A 15360-nucleotide genomic window follows, 5' to 3' on the forward strand; every position below is an offset into this window, starting at 1 on the left:
ACGAAGTGTCGGGCAGGTCAACTGCGCGCTTATGAGTCAAAGGTGAGCTCTGATGGTCGGAAGATGTGGGCGAGGGGTGGAGGACAGAGCTTTGTTGTGCGAATGCGTTACCATGTCATCCACCGGACTTTCCCGCTTTTCTTGTCGCACAGTGACCCAAAGCGCGCCCTCCACAATATAGAGTTCCTGTGCAGGAAGAGTAGTGCCATTTCTGTGCCGATCAATCATTGGTTCATCAGTTTCAGGCTTCCCACGGGTTCCTTTTGGACCAATAATGTAAACAAAACTGATCAAGAGGGATCTGTGTTATCGGTAGAGAAAATAATGATAATCGCACAAAGAGTTCTTTTGAACTAAGTTTATTTTAATAAATTACTCTATAATAACAACTCAAGACTGCTACTAGAGCTTCTGCATCCTCCAAAATTTTTCGATTGGGCCCTCCTCCTTTGGGGCTAGGAAAGTGCCCCCAGTTCCTTCCTAGGGAGGGGGGAGGGGAAGAGGATGCATTTCTATGCTGGCAGACGTATTTGATGATGTACCCCTCTTTGATCCTCCCCACCCCCCGACAATAAAATTTATGTTCCGTGTAAACTGCCACACTAAGGGAACTCATCGTATGAGCCCTGCGTTGCCAGATTTCCTGTGAGAAAATACACATTTTATGGGAGACTTGCGTAAATACATTTTCCCAATGTTTCCGAACATTTCGTTTGAAATCTACTCTAAAGTATCTGAAAATTTCGAGGAGACACATTCATCTTTTTCCTAAAAATGATCCTTTAATTGAAGAAAAGTCATCCAAATGGACGTATTTCTGCCAAACGGAACCAGTCGAGGACCGTAAGAACACTGAAAAAAAACCTCCGACCATGGAGGCCGTGCTCCGGGCTCAGAGGCTGAAACTTCCGGGCGTAACACCCGCAGCAATCAAAGCTACGGCTCCAGCATCCGGAAGTTTCGGCCTCTGAGCCCGCAACGCCCGTATATAGCCCGTAACATTTTTTCTTCAGTGAATAAATGGGAACTATAAAGCGTCAGTGACGTCAGCGGCAACGAAGCCGTCTCCGTTGTCGCTCTTGGTCGGCATCAACTCACGAGCCCTATCCACAACGCTCTTTTCCCATGCCCATGGCTCATGAGTGCCGCATTTAGTTGGCGCATACTTCCGTTTGACAGAGTATAAAATCCCGCTTTTTCATTTCTCCAAAGGGAATCACGACGATTTGGACGTATTTCTACCAGACGGAACTATGTGCATTATGCCGTGAGCCCTGTAATGCATGTATTCTTATGGGCCTCAGGGCTCACGTCTCAATGCTCATAGTTCCGTTTGGCAGAAATACGTCCATTTAAACATTGTATCATATGCAGCTCTCTAGAGCGAACCCCATCTTTCCCACTCGTCGAGGTATAGTCCCGTTGGGCAGAGATACGTTCAAATTTGAATTTGGGGGTTTTGTGATGTTGACCGGGTGTGCGGCGAAAGGGTGGCGCGAACGGGTTGGCGGCCGCGGTCGGGAAAGTACTTAACCGGGCAGTCAAACGCTGGAGCGGGGTTCGCGCTGACTTTTGGCTTCTCCTCCGTCTGACGCGCCACGCGACTGACCAGCCCCGAGGGATGTCGTTCCCGCAACGCAGCCCCCTTTTCGTTCCGCATCGCGAGTGAGTGGTGCGCCCCCCCCCCCTCCTCCTCCCTGAGAAATAAAGCTCAGCGCCCTGAAGCTGTACGATCGCGCACTACCTCTTCTTCATCCGTTGGTAAGTCAAAATTTGAATCAAAAAAAAAAAAAAAAGAAAGGAAAAAAAATTCAGCAAAAAGGAACCAACGCGAATACGGTGTTTTCAAAATCGTGCGACTTCTTCTTTCCTATTAAAAATACACAAAATACATTATGCACAGTATTAAAATATGCACACTTATTTTCCTTTAAAATTAACAATTTTTTCGGTGGGAAGCAGAAAATAATTGCTATTCTGAGTGATTTTATAGAAAATTATTAATAATCATCATTTTCACAACACTATAATCGCGCTTTGGTTCCTTTTTGCTGAATACGATGTAATTAAGGGTGTCTCAATCGGACCGCGTTTAGCAGAAAGGAACCACGCCACGTGAGCCGTAGCCAAATCTAACCGGACGGTTTAATTTTTTACAAGTGACTGTTTGTGCGGATTCCTTTAAAACTTTCAAGGAATTTGTCTCGTACTATGCAGAGAATCCACCAAAATTTGCTTAAAAATCTGCGAAGCCGTTTTTATGTAAAAAAGTAAAGTGACCGATTAAATTTGGCAAAAGCTGATGTGGCTAAGTTCCTTTCTCCTTCACAGGATCCAAAGGATGCAGTTGGTCTGGTATACGGGCGCGGGCAGAAAATGGCTGATGCATTGAGCTGTTGAAGAAGGTTTTGGAGAGGGTCCCTCCGGCTGTAGGCATCTTAGAGGGGTTCCAACGAAGAGCTGATCCAAATTTGGAGCCCTTAAGGTCCAAAAAGGCTGCCAACCGTCTAGCACAAAAAAAAAACTATAAAAATGCCGCTGCCAACCTTCAAATTGCAACTAAACCATTGACTACCAAACCATGGCCAAGAGTGTTCATGAATGAGCGTCTTTTCACGAACGAAGCAAAACCCGAGTCAAATATGGATTACATTTTGCAACAGAAAACCACTATTTCTGGTTCATTTTAGAAACAACATACATGTCATTGGTTTCCGTATGCAGATATGTGCTTTTGTGGGAGAGCCAGAGATAGTGGTTCTTCATTGCAGAATGTAATCCATGTCATGTGCTCTAGAAACAGACGTGTGATGCCATTCAAAGAGGACGCGACTCCTTCAGTGCCACCTGGAAGCAACTATTCGTGCTCTTCGGTCGTCCTTGTTGCATAAGCAAAACGATGAAGGCGCTCCGGTTTCTTTCGTACTTACTTTGGTCTCGGTGGCGCGTGACGCGACGCGGCGCGCATCGCACGATACATATCGACGGTGGAACTGCCAAACCACGTATTTCGGTTTGCAACGCTACAGACTTCCTGACATGTTTTGTTTTTTGAATGCAAAACGACTCAATCCAACTCCTCAACATTTCCGCGATTATTGTACTCAGCGCGAAGAAAATGCTGTGAAAACTTCAAGGAATAATGTTGACTTCTCCTTCTTCCTTTCCTTTTTTAAAAATAAAAAAGGAGAGGACATTTGGACGTGTTTATGCTAAAAGGAACTATGCCACAAGCAATCCCTTTGCACATAGTTCCTTTTAGCATAAATATGTTCATTTTACAAAATCGCCAACGAGATACGCGGTTTAAGAGTTTCATCGACAATATACCCCTGTCCTTCCGCAGTCTCTTTACAGATTGATTGTATCAGGGCTTAAGTATGACATCAGAAACCGATTGAGAGGAAATGCTTCAAACATTTACATTAGTGTGCTTATCAGATCTCACCTACTTCTCTATGGTCGCACTTACAAAGTTACCTATGTGAGAAATGATTTTGATCACCCAAGTATTATCACATCGTAACCGTTACTGGGGTAGAGTTTTCATCTCAGAAATAATATCGTAACTATGACCAGAAAAGTAGGTGGAACCTGAAATCTACGATGAATATTGTAGGAGCAACAATTCCCTCCTCTTTGCGAAGTCACGGCAAAGATAGAGCTCATTTCAGACTGCAACCCTGAAACCAATCAATGACGTCCGAATCAGGTTGAAGTGTCTGTTTAGCGAGCAATTACTCTGCCGTGCTTAGCGAAAACGCCGCATGAACATTCGAGAGTTGTCAAATTCCCCGAATAAAACATGTATTTTTTAGGAAAGTTGTGCATATTTTTCCTCGAAATTTTCAGATTCTAGTTTAAATCCTGAACAAAATTTACCGAAAAACTTGAGGAAAAATACTCACAATTTTCCAGTAAATTCGGTTTTAATCGACGGAAACTCGGCAACGTCTGAAGGTTCATACGGCGTTTTTCCTTAGCACGGCAATACCTACTGGCCAAAGGTCTTATTAATTATTCGCGCTCCAATCCAGCAAAAATAGAATTGCCCGAAGGATCTCCAAGTCGTTTCTCGTTTCGTGTCGTGTCGTTTCCTTAACAGCCTTCAGTTTTGCGTTAGCCGGCCCTTTGAGCATTATTGTGACCCTCACGAAAATGTCGATATTATCAGACTCAAGGTCAGAAGTTCTTCAAGGTTACTTTCAGGCAAAATTAAGAGTCGTTGATTGAATAATTTGACAAGTGAAGGCTCTGTCACGAAACTTTTATGCACGTTGGAAAACTTTACGACCTGGCCACTTTTGCATAAACTCTCAGAAAATGCGTCCAATGATCCCTGGTAAAAATTGGCGATAAGAGTTGCGTTTCAAAATACCATAGGAATTCTTATGGCCGGCTAAAGAAGGCTACAGAAAATCATGTAGCTGGCTGTAGAATGCGGAGAAAATCATACGGCCGGGCTATACGAAGCGATAAAAAATTATGCAGCCGGGCTATAGTTCCTGTCGCCGGGCTTCACACTTTGTCGCCTGGCTGTTGCTTTTTCGCCATCGATTATAAAAGGCTATAAGAAATTGTGTAGAAATTCGTGTGCTTTGGAAATCATTAAGTTTGATACGGAACCACCTTAATATTTACAAAACACACATTATATTTTCCTTCAATACATTTTTTTTCCATCAATTAAAACGAGAATAATGCATAGTACAGGATGTGGAAACATTTCCAAATCATGAGTTGAATAACGCTGACTCCGCGAGATTAAATATTAGAGCCTAACACAAAGCGGAGCGGCGACGCACTGGCGCCTACAAACCTAACAAGGATACTTCACGCATTGCGCAACGCGTGAAGTATCCCCGTTAGGTTTGTGGGCGCCAATGCGCGTTTCGCGCTGGCTGCCCGCCTGCCGCTCCATAGCGTGCCACGGCGCTTGAAGCAACTATTTCACACCAGATGTATTGCACAGTATCATACGAAACTGAAGGCGCTCTAATATATTAGGAATGGCAGGCATTCATCAAAAGTACGGAGCTTTCCTCGCAAAATAAATCAATATACTACGGCCCAAAAAGAGAGCAGTGGTCCAAAAACTCACTAAGTCCTAGCATCCGTAATTAGTGACGTTTAGCATACACTTTATCGCCTGTCTGTGAGTTGCTTAATCGCCATCGGCTATAAAAGGCTATAAGAAATTGTGTAGCCGGCTATAGAAGCTATTGGAAATCTTACAGCCGGCCGTGGGTCTACGGTATTTTGGAACACAGATTCTACTGCCAATTTTTACCAGGGATAGTTGACCCGTTCAAGTGTAAATGATCCACGTCCGATAACTATAATTAATTTTATTCTAATCACTTACTGTCGAACTCTTGATAAATTCTGAGATAATTTGCCGGTAAATTTCGCGATAATTTGCACTACTACACGTTCTTTATTTGGTTACTGAAAAATTTCAATATGCTCCTTCATTAATATCTTAGCTGACATTTCTTATATATTTTCAGAAATTTCGAGAAAGAAAGAGAATTTAAAGTTCCCAATGACACTTCCCAATGATCTCTCTTTATACATTTTAAAGGTAACGCATATCGCCAGTTTGAAACGTTAGGATCTATCTCAGCCTCATTGGTAAAAAACAGATCGACGTGAAACTAAGTACGATGTATGAGCACATTATAATGTTATGGTGAAGTATAAGTTGCAAATTAATAAATTAAAAAATTATGTAATAATGTTTTTCGTTCTAATCTGACCATCAAAACAAGTACAGCTTGAGTGAAAAGGGCTTTCATTTTTAGTATGGTGGACATAGAACTGCCAAGTTTCGGACAGTCACATCATGCTCTTGATCACTAACGACTATAATTTCGACGTCCGTGACGCTAAGGTGGCCGAGTTTGTGTTTTGAAGGCATTTTTTATGGCAGCGCAACCTCCATGATGATACAATACTTGATTATTAGAGATTTCACTCCCGTAATCAAACCAATTCTCTCTGCCTGAAGCTGTTACCATGTTGGGTAAAAGTTCCCTGTATCAAGAGGTAGATACTTCTCATGTATTTAACCCTGCCCTAAACTGTAAATACCCTGCTCCGTCAAAAATGAATTTTCCTCTTGAGTCAATGTCAAATTCTGCAAACTTCAGAATACCTATTGCTTTCATACACATACAATTTGATTTCTCTCACTCGCACACAACCCACTCTGCCTCTAAGTGCAGCCACTGTTCGTAAAAACAAACATTTAATCTCAATTGGACGTATTTCTGTCAAACGGAACTAAGCGCCAATTTGAGTTCCTTTTGAGGAATTTAGAATGCCGGATAGCGCGTTCTGTCAAACGGAACTAAGCGCCATGGAAAAGCATTGCGAGTATAGGACGGAACGAGCCCGACGCCCGGTTCCGCCGCCAATCCAAGCCTTCTTCTACACTCTTCCCCCTATGGCGCTTAGTTCCGTTTGATAGAAATACGTCCAATTAGCGTAAGATTATCCATTTTTCCGATAAAATTAAGCGTATAATATGGGAAAAATTCATAAATAAAAAGCGACGGAGCGTGGGTATTTTGATTTTGTGTAGTGAGAAATACTATCTGCAACCTTGGCGAAATCTCACGATGCGCTTTCAACGTTTCGAGTTTCCTCTTTTCGAATGCCGAAGCCTGGGGATTTAAACCAGAAGTTAGACCCATCCAGTAACGCACCATGTAGCACTGGGCGTCTTCCACAATCCCCACCAATCAACGACTTAATGTGACGTTCAATGGCATTAGGTGGCGGAACTCTCTCTAGAAGAACTCCTGCTACCATACTACCGCTCTGAGGTAAAGCGCAGTATGAACATTAAATAGGTTTATACGAGGTTCATCATTTCTATTGATATTAATCATTGTTGAGAAAAGTAATGGATGATACTCTTTTAAATTTGAAAAGTCCAGGTATTAAGTTAAATAAAGAGACAAATCCTCAACAAACAAACACAAAATTCACGAGATTGAGAGGGTACTTCATCTACGGAATTTTGACAAATTTGTGTTAGATCTGACGAATGTTGAGAAATTTGTATTTTATCTGACGAGTTTTGGCAAGATCCGAATAGACATTCGGTGTTTCGACTGAGCAAGTCAATACAACAGCAAATATTCTGCATGGCTCAGGAATGAGTGCTGGATCTCGCAATTGGAGTTGGCCTGGAAACTGGAAGCACGCGTAAGTGAGCCTGGGCCTGTACGGAGCAATCCTAATGTAATTATTTCATATCCGGTGTCAACTCACAACTCACTCACTCACTCGCTCGCTCACTCCGGTAGCCCCCCGCGGTAATCCCGGGCTCCAGGGCACGGGGGGCGGAGGTCAGCGCTTTCCAATTCAAGGTTCCTGGTCACAACTCAATGGGCACCCTCACCTGGCAATAGCTGGCATCCAGGCCATCTCCCTGACTGCCCCCGCCCCTTCCAGCGGCTTCCCGTGTTCCGCCGACCATCAGGGCACCGTTGCCGGCTCCACCACATACATCCGCTCATCATCCCATACAACGATCCACGTTGAAAGCCGCTGGATTTAAATGAGGGCATGAAGGGCGTGCTTGGAAATTATTCCGTTCATGGCATACAATTTCTCACGAGGAAAAAGTAAAAACAACAGAGGATCGTCGAAGCTTATCTTGGGGAGGAAGACCTTTCGAAGCAATCCGCGGGGTACATCCAGCTTCAGGGGATGAGGTCTATGATACTGCATACTGGTAGTTTTACAGGGGTAGTGAAGTGTTCGACAGTGCGTTTTGAGACACATTTTCCACTGAATTTATTCCTGTCTCTTCGCGAATAAGCAATAACTGCATACTTTTCCATTTTATTTATTTTTTCTCGACGATAACTTTTTCTTTTCACTCTGTGAAGCAAATATAATCTACTCGCTTAATTTAACATGCTTTTTGGGGTTCTTTGGAAAGCTGTGAGAAAGGGGTTGGTTATAGCCAACGCTAAAAAATTTTCGAGGGTTGTTGAGCTTCCACACAAAAACGTTAAATTGAATCCTCACTTCCTCCCCACTCCTATTCCGCTCATCCCCTCCACAAGGTCAATTCTACAAATTGAAAGTCCCAATCATCACCAGAATACCAATGTCAAGTCTCTCTGCCACCACTTATAGTGATCTCAAAGTAATCATTTGTAGATCTCAAGGAGACCTTACAGAGGGGCGCAGCGCTCCAGGGACTTGAGTTTTAGGAAACAGCATTACAACAATACGTTACGTATTTTACGGACCGCCTCTAATTCTCCGCAATGATGAGAATCGGGAGAAAAGGGTTTGACCACCCTTTTACAGGGGTGCTACGGGTCCCTCCGTAGACCTTCCTATATGCCAGGGGACCCAGGTGTCTAGAAGGCCCTCAGCTTTAGGGAATTTTGTTTTTTCGTGTGATTGTTATTAGCTTATCGTTTACTAGAGGGTTCCGATCTTGTGCTCCGGGGGTTTTCTGAATGTTCCTCCTTTTGTCCACTTTTCGGATTTTGAGCCTTGAGCTCCCCCTTAGAGTTTTGGCGCCTAGAAGCCAACTGGCTGATTGTTGAAATTGATAGACAAAGCGATAGACAAAAAAGACAAAAAAGCTATCGAGGGATCCTATTGGTGGAAGCGGGTGGTTGCAATGGACCCTGGAGGTATAGGTAATAGACTAACTAACGGCAACCCACGAGAGACCCTTCAGTTAGTCCATCCTTTTCTCCCTCAGTTTATAAGAACCACCACTTTAAACCAGTAGGATTGCTTCATACTCCCTATGTCTTCTTTGTCTATCGCTTTGTCCATCAAATTCAACAATAAGCTCGCAGGGGAGCGGACGGGGAATGCGGTGAAGGAAGAGGGGTGAGGAGGTGGTTTTGAATGGGAGAGGGCCCCCGAAATATTTTTCCGGGGGAGGCCCAGCGAGACTCCGTTACGCCAATGACGACTTCCGTTTTACCCTGACCTTGGGATTCTCTAAGTTTGCCGCGCTTTTCACGGGTCACCCTCATCCGGGGCCGTGGAAATGCGCCGCTTTTCCGGGGCCCGTCCGGCAGCGCCGCGCGGGGGAGTATCGTCCCGCGATTTGTGTTTACACTCCGAGTGTTGGGAGTTTGTTCAGTCAGTTCGAGTGAGGCGAGCCGGTCCGCGCGCGCGCTGCTTTCGTGATCGCCCGTTTCCACTCCACGTCGTCCCCACGTCCAGCGCACGTCCCTACGTCCACTCCACGTCCAAGTTCTAAGTTGCCGTCGCTTCGGGTCCGCCGCGCGCCGTTGAGTGCCGCCTCCAGAACCCCCCCCCCCCCCTTCTTCGACGCGGCTGTCTTGTCGCTTCGCCGAATGGAGTCCATGTTCTTGGATGTAAGTACCCCACCAGCACACGCCACCTCCCGCACTAAGAAGCTCCTCTCGCACGGAGTTTGGATTTTACGCGATAAGGAGCATGCGCAAATTTTAAACACGTCGAACCCCGCAAGTTCAGAAGCTTACTGGAGAAATATGGGGCACCGATGGTGAAAGTGCAAAACCGCGAGTCTTTTCTGCAGTGTTTCAAAATCTTCTCGCCCGTTTTTGTTTAGACGGAAAAAAGAGGTAGGGGTTATTGGATGTTATGGACATTTCCTATTGGATCGCATTTGACAAAATGGAACCAGCGCGATTAAAAAATCGTGCAACTTCTTCTTTACTTTTAAAAATACTCAATATTTGTACAGTATTAAAATTTACACAATTACACTCCTTTAAATTGACAATTTTTTTTGGTGGAAAGTAAAAAGTATATGCTCTTCTGGGAGATTTTTTAGATAATTGGATTACATTTTGCAATAAGGAACCACTATCTCAGGCTCTTCTGTAAAAGCACCTTTCTGCATAGGAAAACCAATGGCATATATGTTGTTTCTAAAATGAGCCAGAAATAGTGGTTCCTTTTTGCAAAATGTAGTCCAATTATGGAGAAGCAACATTCCACAACACTGCAATCGCGCTGTTCCTTTTTCCTAAATGCGATCCAATAAATCATGGTAGTACCGCAATTGGATCGCATTTAGAAAAAAAAGGAACCAGCGCAAATTACAGTGTTGTTAAAATGTTGCTTCCTCATAATTATCTGAAATATCTCCCAAAATAGCAAATAGTTTTTGCATTACACCAAATTGTTACTTTTGAAGGGAAATAATTGTGTTAATTTTAATGCAGTGCCCATATTTAGTATTTTTGAAAGAAAAAAAAGAAGGAATTTGCACTATTTGGAAAACACTGTAATCACGCTGGTTCCTTTTTGCTAAATGCGATCCAAGTAACTGGTGTGGTAGTATCCTAATAAATTAGGTATTACTAACCCAAATGCTGCGGTACTACCACAATCAATTGAAATGTCCATATCATCCAACAAATTGGGGTATCGGCACAATTTTAGGGGATAACCCCGAACACTTTATTTCCGCGTTATCAAAGGAGATCAAATCGACATTACCGCTTGCAATTTTCACAGAACATGTTTCACTGAAAGAGAAAAAATCAGGGGAGTTTTCAATTTTTTTTCGGTGCTTCGGTTGCGCCTCGAAAAGCTTCAACCGAATCACCGAGTTATACTTTAGATATGTGGCCTGAACTTCAGCAGCTGGACCTCAAGTTTTCAGATGCACGATCCAGAAACTTCGGAGATCCATATGACCTAAACTTCGGGTCTCATGCACGAGGTTTTTTGTCCGTGCGATGAGTTTTTTCCAATTTGAAAAATAAATTATGACTAGGATTTTGCGCGTCGCAAACAGAATTACGAATTTTTGCAGTTTCACCGCAAATTGGGAGGAATCACCCATTAGGGAGGAATACGTCCAATTGTCCAATTTCTGGACCGAGCAGATGGCGAGGAAGCAGTATTCCCTCTTTTTCGCCTCGAAAAAGGCTTCATGCGCCGAAACAGTCAAAATTTCCATGCAAGTTCATGGTTTCTTTGGATTACTTTAAGTTACTTTTTTTCTCGATCAGATCAACCAAACGGACTTGGTTGATCCACAGAATTATCGGCCAAAAAGACAGGAACCGTTGGTTACTCTGGGATATCTGGAGATTAAGAGAGTATCCTGCTAAACTAATGCACTCCTGTTTATGTTGTTGCCTTTTGCGAGTGGCTAGCGCATTGGACCAGCACCAATCTGCCATGCTAAGGAAGAACGCCGTATGAGCCTTCAGACGTTGCCAAGTTTCCTCCGATAGAAACCAAATTAACTGGGAAATTTTGCGGATATTATTTTTCAAAAATTTCAGACAATTTTGCACGCAATTTAATCTAAAATATCTGAAAATTTCAATGAAAAATATGCATGAATGTTGTCAAAAATACATGTTTCATCAAGGAAAATTTGGCAACTCTCGAATGTTCATACGGCGTTCTTGCTTAGCACGGCAACAATATGATTCAGCTGTGATCCTGGTGGTTGGCGCCTGCTTTTAACAGAGACTGGCAATCAATCTGAAGATTTGGTCAATGCAACACAAAGAACATTCATGCTCATATTAACGCAAAAGTTAGTTACTTTTTCTTACTGTGTGGCTGTCTTTTTACTTGGAGGCCCTGCATCGTACTTCGGAATTCATTTGGCTCCTTGCATAATGATATCTAGAGAAATTGAAGGGAAGTGACCAGAAAAAATCAGTCGACTAAAATTTCCATAAGAAGGATATACAAATAATCTGAGAGATGTTTTTTTTTGAATCACCAATTCGAACAAATCTGGAAATGTCGCACGTTAAACTCCTAAATTTCGACCTCCAATTTCGAATTTCGAAAAAAAAATTTTTCGAATTTTTGAAAACAAAATTCAAACTTACAATGGAGGGAGAGGTTATGGTCCATCTTCCGGAGCGCCTTTGACACGAATGATGTCTAAAAAATAACCCCATAATCCTTTGTTAAGAATAGACTACATTTTCACTCTTTCCAATACCTGACTTCCTAACAATTCTCAAGTCTCAACAATTCAAAATGTCTAAAACTGTCATCCATGTCATGGCGGCTCTCTCGAAGAGCCGTATTCGTGACTGAAAGTAGGTTAACTCCTTTCGAGTCCCTAATTTGTTCCTTCATAATCGTCTTCGGTCAGAGCCTCTCAAATATTTGGCCGCGCTTTTATGAACCCAGGGACTTCTTAGCTTCCGACGAGTGTCACGAAAATGAATCATTAACTGCGCACAAACGCCCCCTCCCTATCCGTCTGCCCCCGTCTCCTGCCACTGGGTCTGAGTCTTACCCCCGGAAAAAGGAAGGAGGTTACGGTTATATGCATATTAAACAGAAATATGGGTTAAATCAAGCGCTTTCAAGGTTTAGCAGTTTTGCCAACAGGATATGTCAACACTAATCTACGCCAATGGGTCAGGTGCGCGTGTCATAGAATCGTGTTCGCTGATTGCTTCTTGTAAATTTGCTGAAAATAATATCGTTTACCCCAACGCAAAATTATACGTGGCAACTTAACGCTGATGTTATTTTCGTAAAAATATGTCAGATTAATGATAATGTCATTCACCGCGTTGATGAACACCACGTTTTCCTCTACCTCCGAGTCGGAGGCTCCAACTCGTCAGTTACAGGGATTTCAAAATGGTTAACTTGCTGAATTGCGCGCGTAATTTTATTTCGGTCGATGTGGGTGTTTTAACTGCCACTACAAGGTGTTCCAAAAAATTATCAAAAAACGGCCAATTTGAAGTATTTTTGACGTTTTCGCTGCCATTTCGGGTATCGCAGGACGAAGAATATAAGACGTATGAACCAAGTAAAATTTTTTATTTCATACAGATGGTATGAACTTACTTTCCACAAATTTTCGGACCTTCATTGTCATTACAGGGTGTCCAATAAATTTTCGAACGCGAAAAAACGGTCAAAATTGAGCTATTTTTGACAAGTTTTCCACCATTATGGGCATAGCTTGGCAGAAAATAAAAGACGTAGGAGTTTTCTGACATTTGCCCTTCCATATTGATGGTATGGACTTGCTTTCCACAAATTTTCGGATTTTTACTACCATTATAGGTTGCTCAAAAAATTCATTATACGTTAAAAAACGGCGAAATTTCGATTTTTAGAGCTGCCGAGCGGAGAGTTTCGGCATTACCAAGCGAACTGAGAGTGACCTAGGAGAAAAACAAAAATTTTCCCTTAAACTTTGTTCTTTTTCATATATTTTTAAAGAGTATGTAAAGATATTCATCTTAAAATTTCGAGTTTTGATGCGGTCATTATAAAATTTCAAGTTTTGATGTGTTCCTTTTAAAATTTCGAGTTTTGCTGTTAGTACCTGTGGGTGAATTTACCATGACTTTTTTACATGAAAATCGACCCAAAAGGTAGGTCGAAAAAACTGCGACAAAAAATAAAAATATAGAGGGTAAGAGAGCTTAAAGTAAATGTTACTGATTGTGAGCCCTCAAAAGTGACATTTTTTGCCTGACTCTAGGAAACTAGTGGAAGATTTCTACTTCCCTCGCATCAAAATGAGTAACAACGCGAAAAAAGATTTACATACCACAATTTTCTATAAATTCAGGCATAAAATATTTTAGAGGCCGTCGCTAGATTACGCAACGATCTAGGGGGGCCGGGATCGAAGAGGGTGTTACACCATTTGGTTTCAACGTGTTAAAGGACAGGGTCCCACGTCACAGAAACGTTACAGGGGGGAAGGGGGGTTAAAAACGCTGAAAAAATGCGTTACGTAATTTAGAGATGGCACCTTACCTACATCAGAACTTTTACTCCGGTAACTTAAATTTTTTTCAATTTGAATATTTAACAGGGTCGCCTCAGTCAGAGAGTACCGGAAAAACCGGGAAATATCAGGGAATTTTAAAAATTCAAGGAAAACTTGGAAATGCCAGGGAAAATGACGAAAAAGTTACGGAAAAATCGTTTAGTCATTTTTATTTGCTTTCTCAAGTGGGTTTGACGTCTCTAACAACAAATGTTGCCTGAAAACTATTTATAACTATATCATTTTAACAAGCTGGCATTTTTTCAGTTGTCAGGGAAATTCATCAAAAGGCATCAGGGAATTTTTCCAAATTGTGCGGCAAGCCTGATTGCAATCTACCATTAAGAGAGCGGAGGGACAAAACCTCCCCTTCCACCGTCCACTCCTGTGTCAAGAATATTTCGCGATGATTTTCCAAAGACTGCGTTTTTGACTGAGAAACGTAGCTAATTACATTATTACGCAAATACGGGAGGCGGGAAATAGTCATAAACGGGCGAGTCCATTAAAGCGAAGATTTTCCGGCGACGGAGGAAATGTTAGATCGTCGAGTCGACCACCGCCACCGGGACCGGGCTGAGCCGGCCGCCAAAAGTAATTACCAGACCCGAGGAAGATAACCCGGTCAGCACCGCGGAAAGGCGCGAGGGCGTTAAGGAGACGATTATGACGTCACCCTGGGCGGATGCCCCTGCTCTACGCCCATTGGCCAGACACCCGGCACCCGGCGCGACGGCGGCATCATTGTGACGATATTATATCTGTCATAAACGGAGTATTCTTCACGCCGCACAGTGCGGCCCTCTGTGGACAAGAATCAAAAATTAACAACTCGAATATTTTTCTGGAGTTAGTCATCTTAAAGATATCTCTGACTCACAATGATGGTTCATTTTCAAATTTTTCGCTAAAAAACTACTTCAAATTTTGGTAGAAAGTGGCCGGGAAATGGGTCGAGGATCACCGGTCCATAAGAAATGCACGGGGAAAAGACGTCAACTTCAAATGAAGATTTCTCGCTTGAAACGCAAAATGCTCCGGGTGGTTGACATTTTCTTAATCCTCTGATCACCAACTTCAATTCTACCAAAATGATCTTGCGACTTCTTGCGACTATCAGAGATATTTGAAGTTGAAGTTTGGGTATTTCACGTTGACTTTACATTGTTAACATTGGGCTAATTCGAGGTCGCCAACTTCAGATGAACTGTTTTCAAAATATTCTCAAAAATCCTAATTCATAATATTTTCTTATTCCTCGAGTGTTTTTCTTTGAAGATGCCAAAGGGTTTTCCTATGTCGATGCTGCTATCTTCATTATTTAAAGTTAAGTGTCTTTTACTGATTTTTGTCCGCATCATCCATCGCACTGTGCGGCGCGGCGCAGCGGCAGGCGGCCGGCCAGCACGCAACGGGCTCTGGCGCCTACAAACCTAAGGGGATACTTCAAGCATTACGCAATGCGTGAAGTATCCCCTTAGGTTTGTAGGCGCCAGTGCGCGTTTCGCGCTGTTGCCCGCATGATACCACCCCCCCCCCCCCCCCAAGAGTGAACGTAACCAAATTTTGATGTTGCCAAATTTTTCCTT

At 42.8% G+C, this 15360-nt stretch overlaps 1 protein-coding gene across 3 annotated transcripts in view; it reads left to right on the top strand.

Annotated features, from left to right (window-relative positions):
• Window positions 1–603: 603 nt before the first annotated feature.
• LOC109033975 (uncharacterized) overlaps window positions 604–15360 on the top strand; it is a 56091-nt gene continuing 41334 nt past the window's right edge. For 2 of the 3 annotated variants that reach the window (XM_019046863.2, XM_019046865.2), the window contains exon 1: window positions 9130–9371. The gene's annotated coding sequence lies outside the window, so the exon portion shown is untranslated. Of the gene's footprint in view, window positions 1762–9129; window positions 9372–15360 lie in introns of those variants that run through there. The other variant, XM_019046864.2, reaches the window with a different exon arrangement.

The sequence above is a fragment of the Bemisia tabaci genome, chromosome 3 (assembly GCF_918797505.1).
Source record: "Bemisia tabaci chromosome 3, PGI_BMITA_v3".
Taxonomy (NCBI): Eukaryota; Metazoa; Arthropoda; class Insecta; order Hemiptera; family Aleyrodidae; genus Bemisia; species Bemisia tabaci.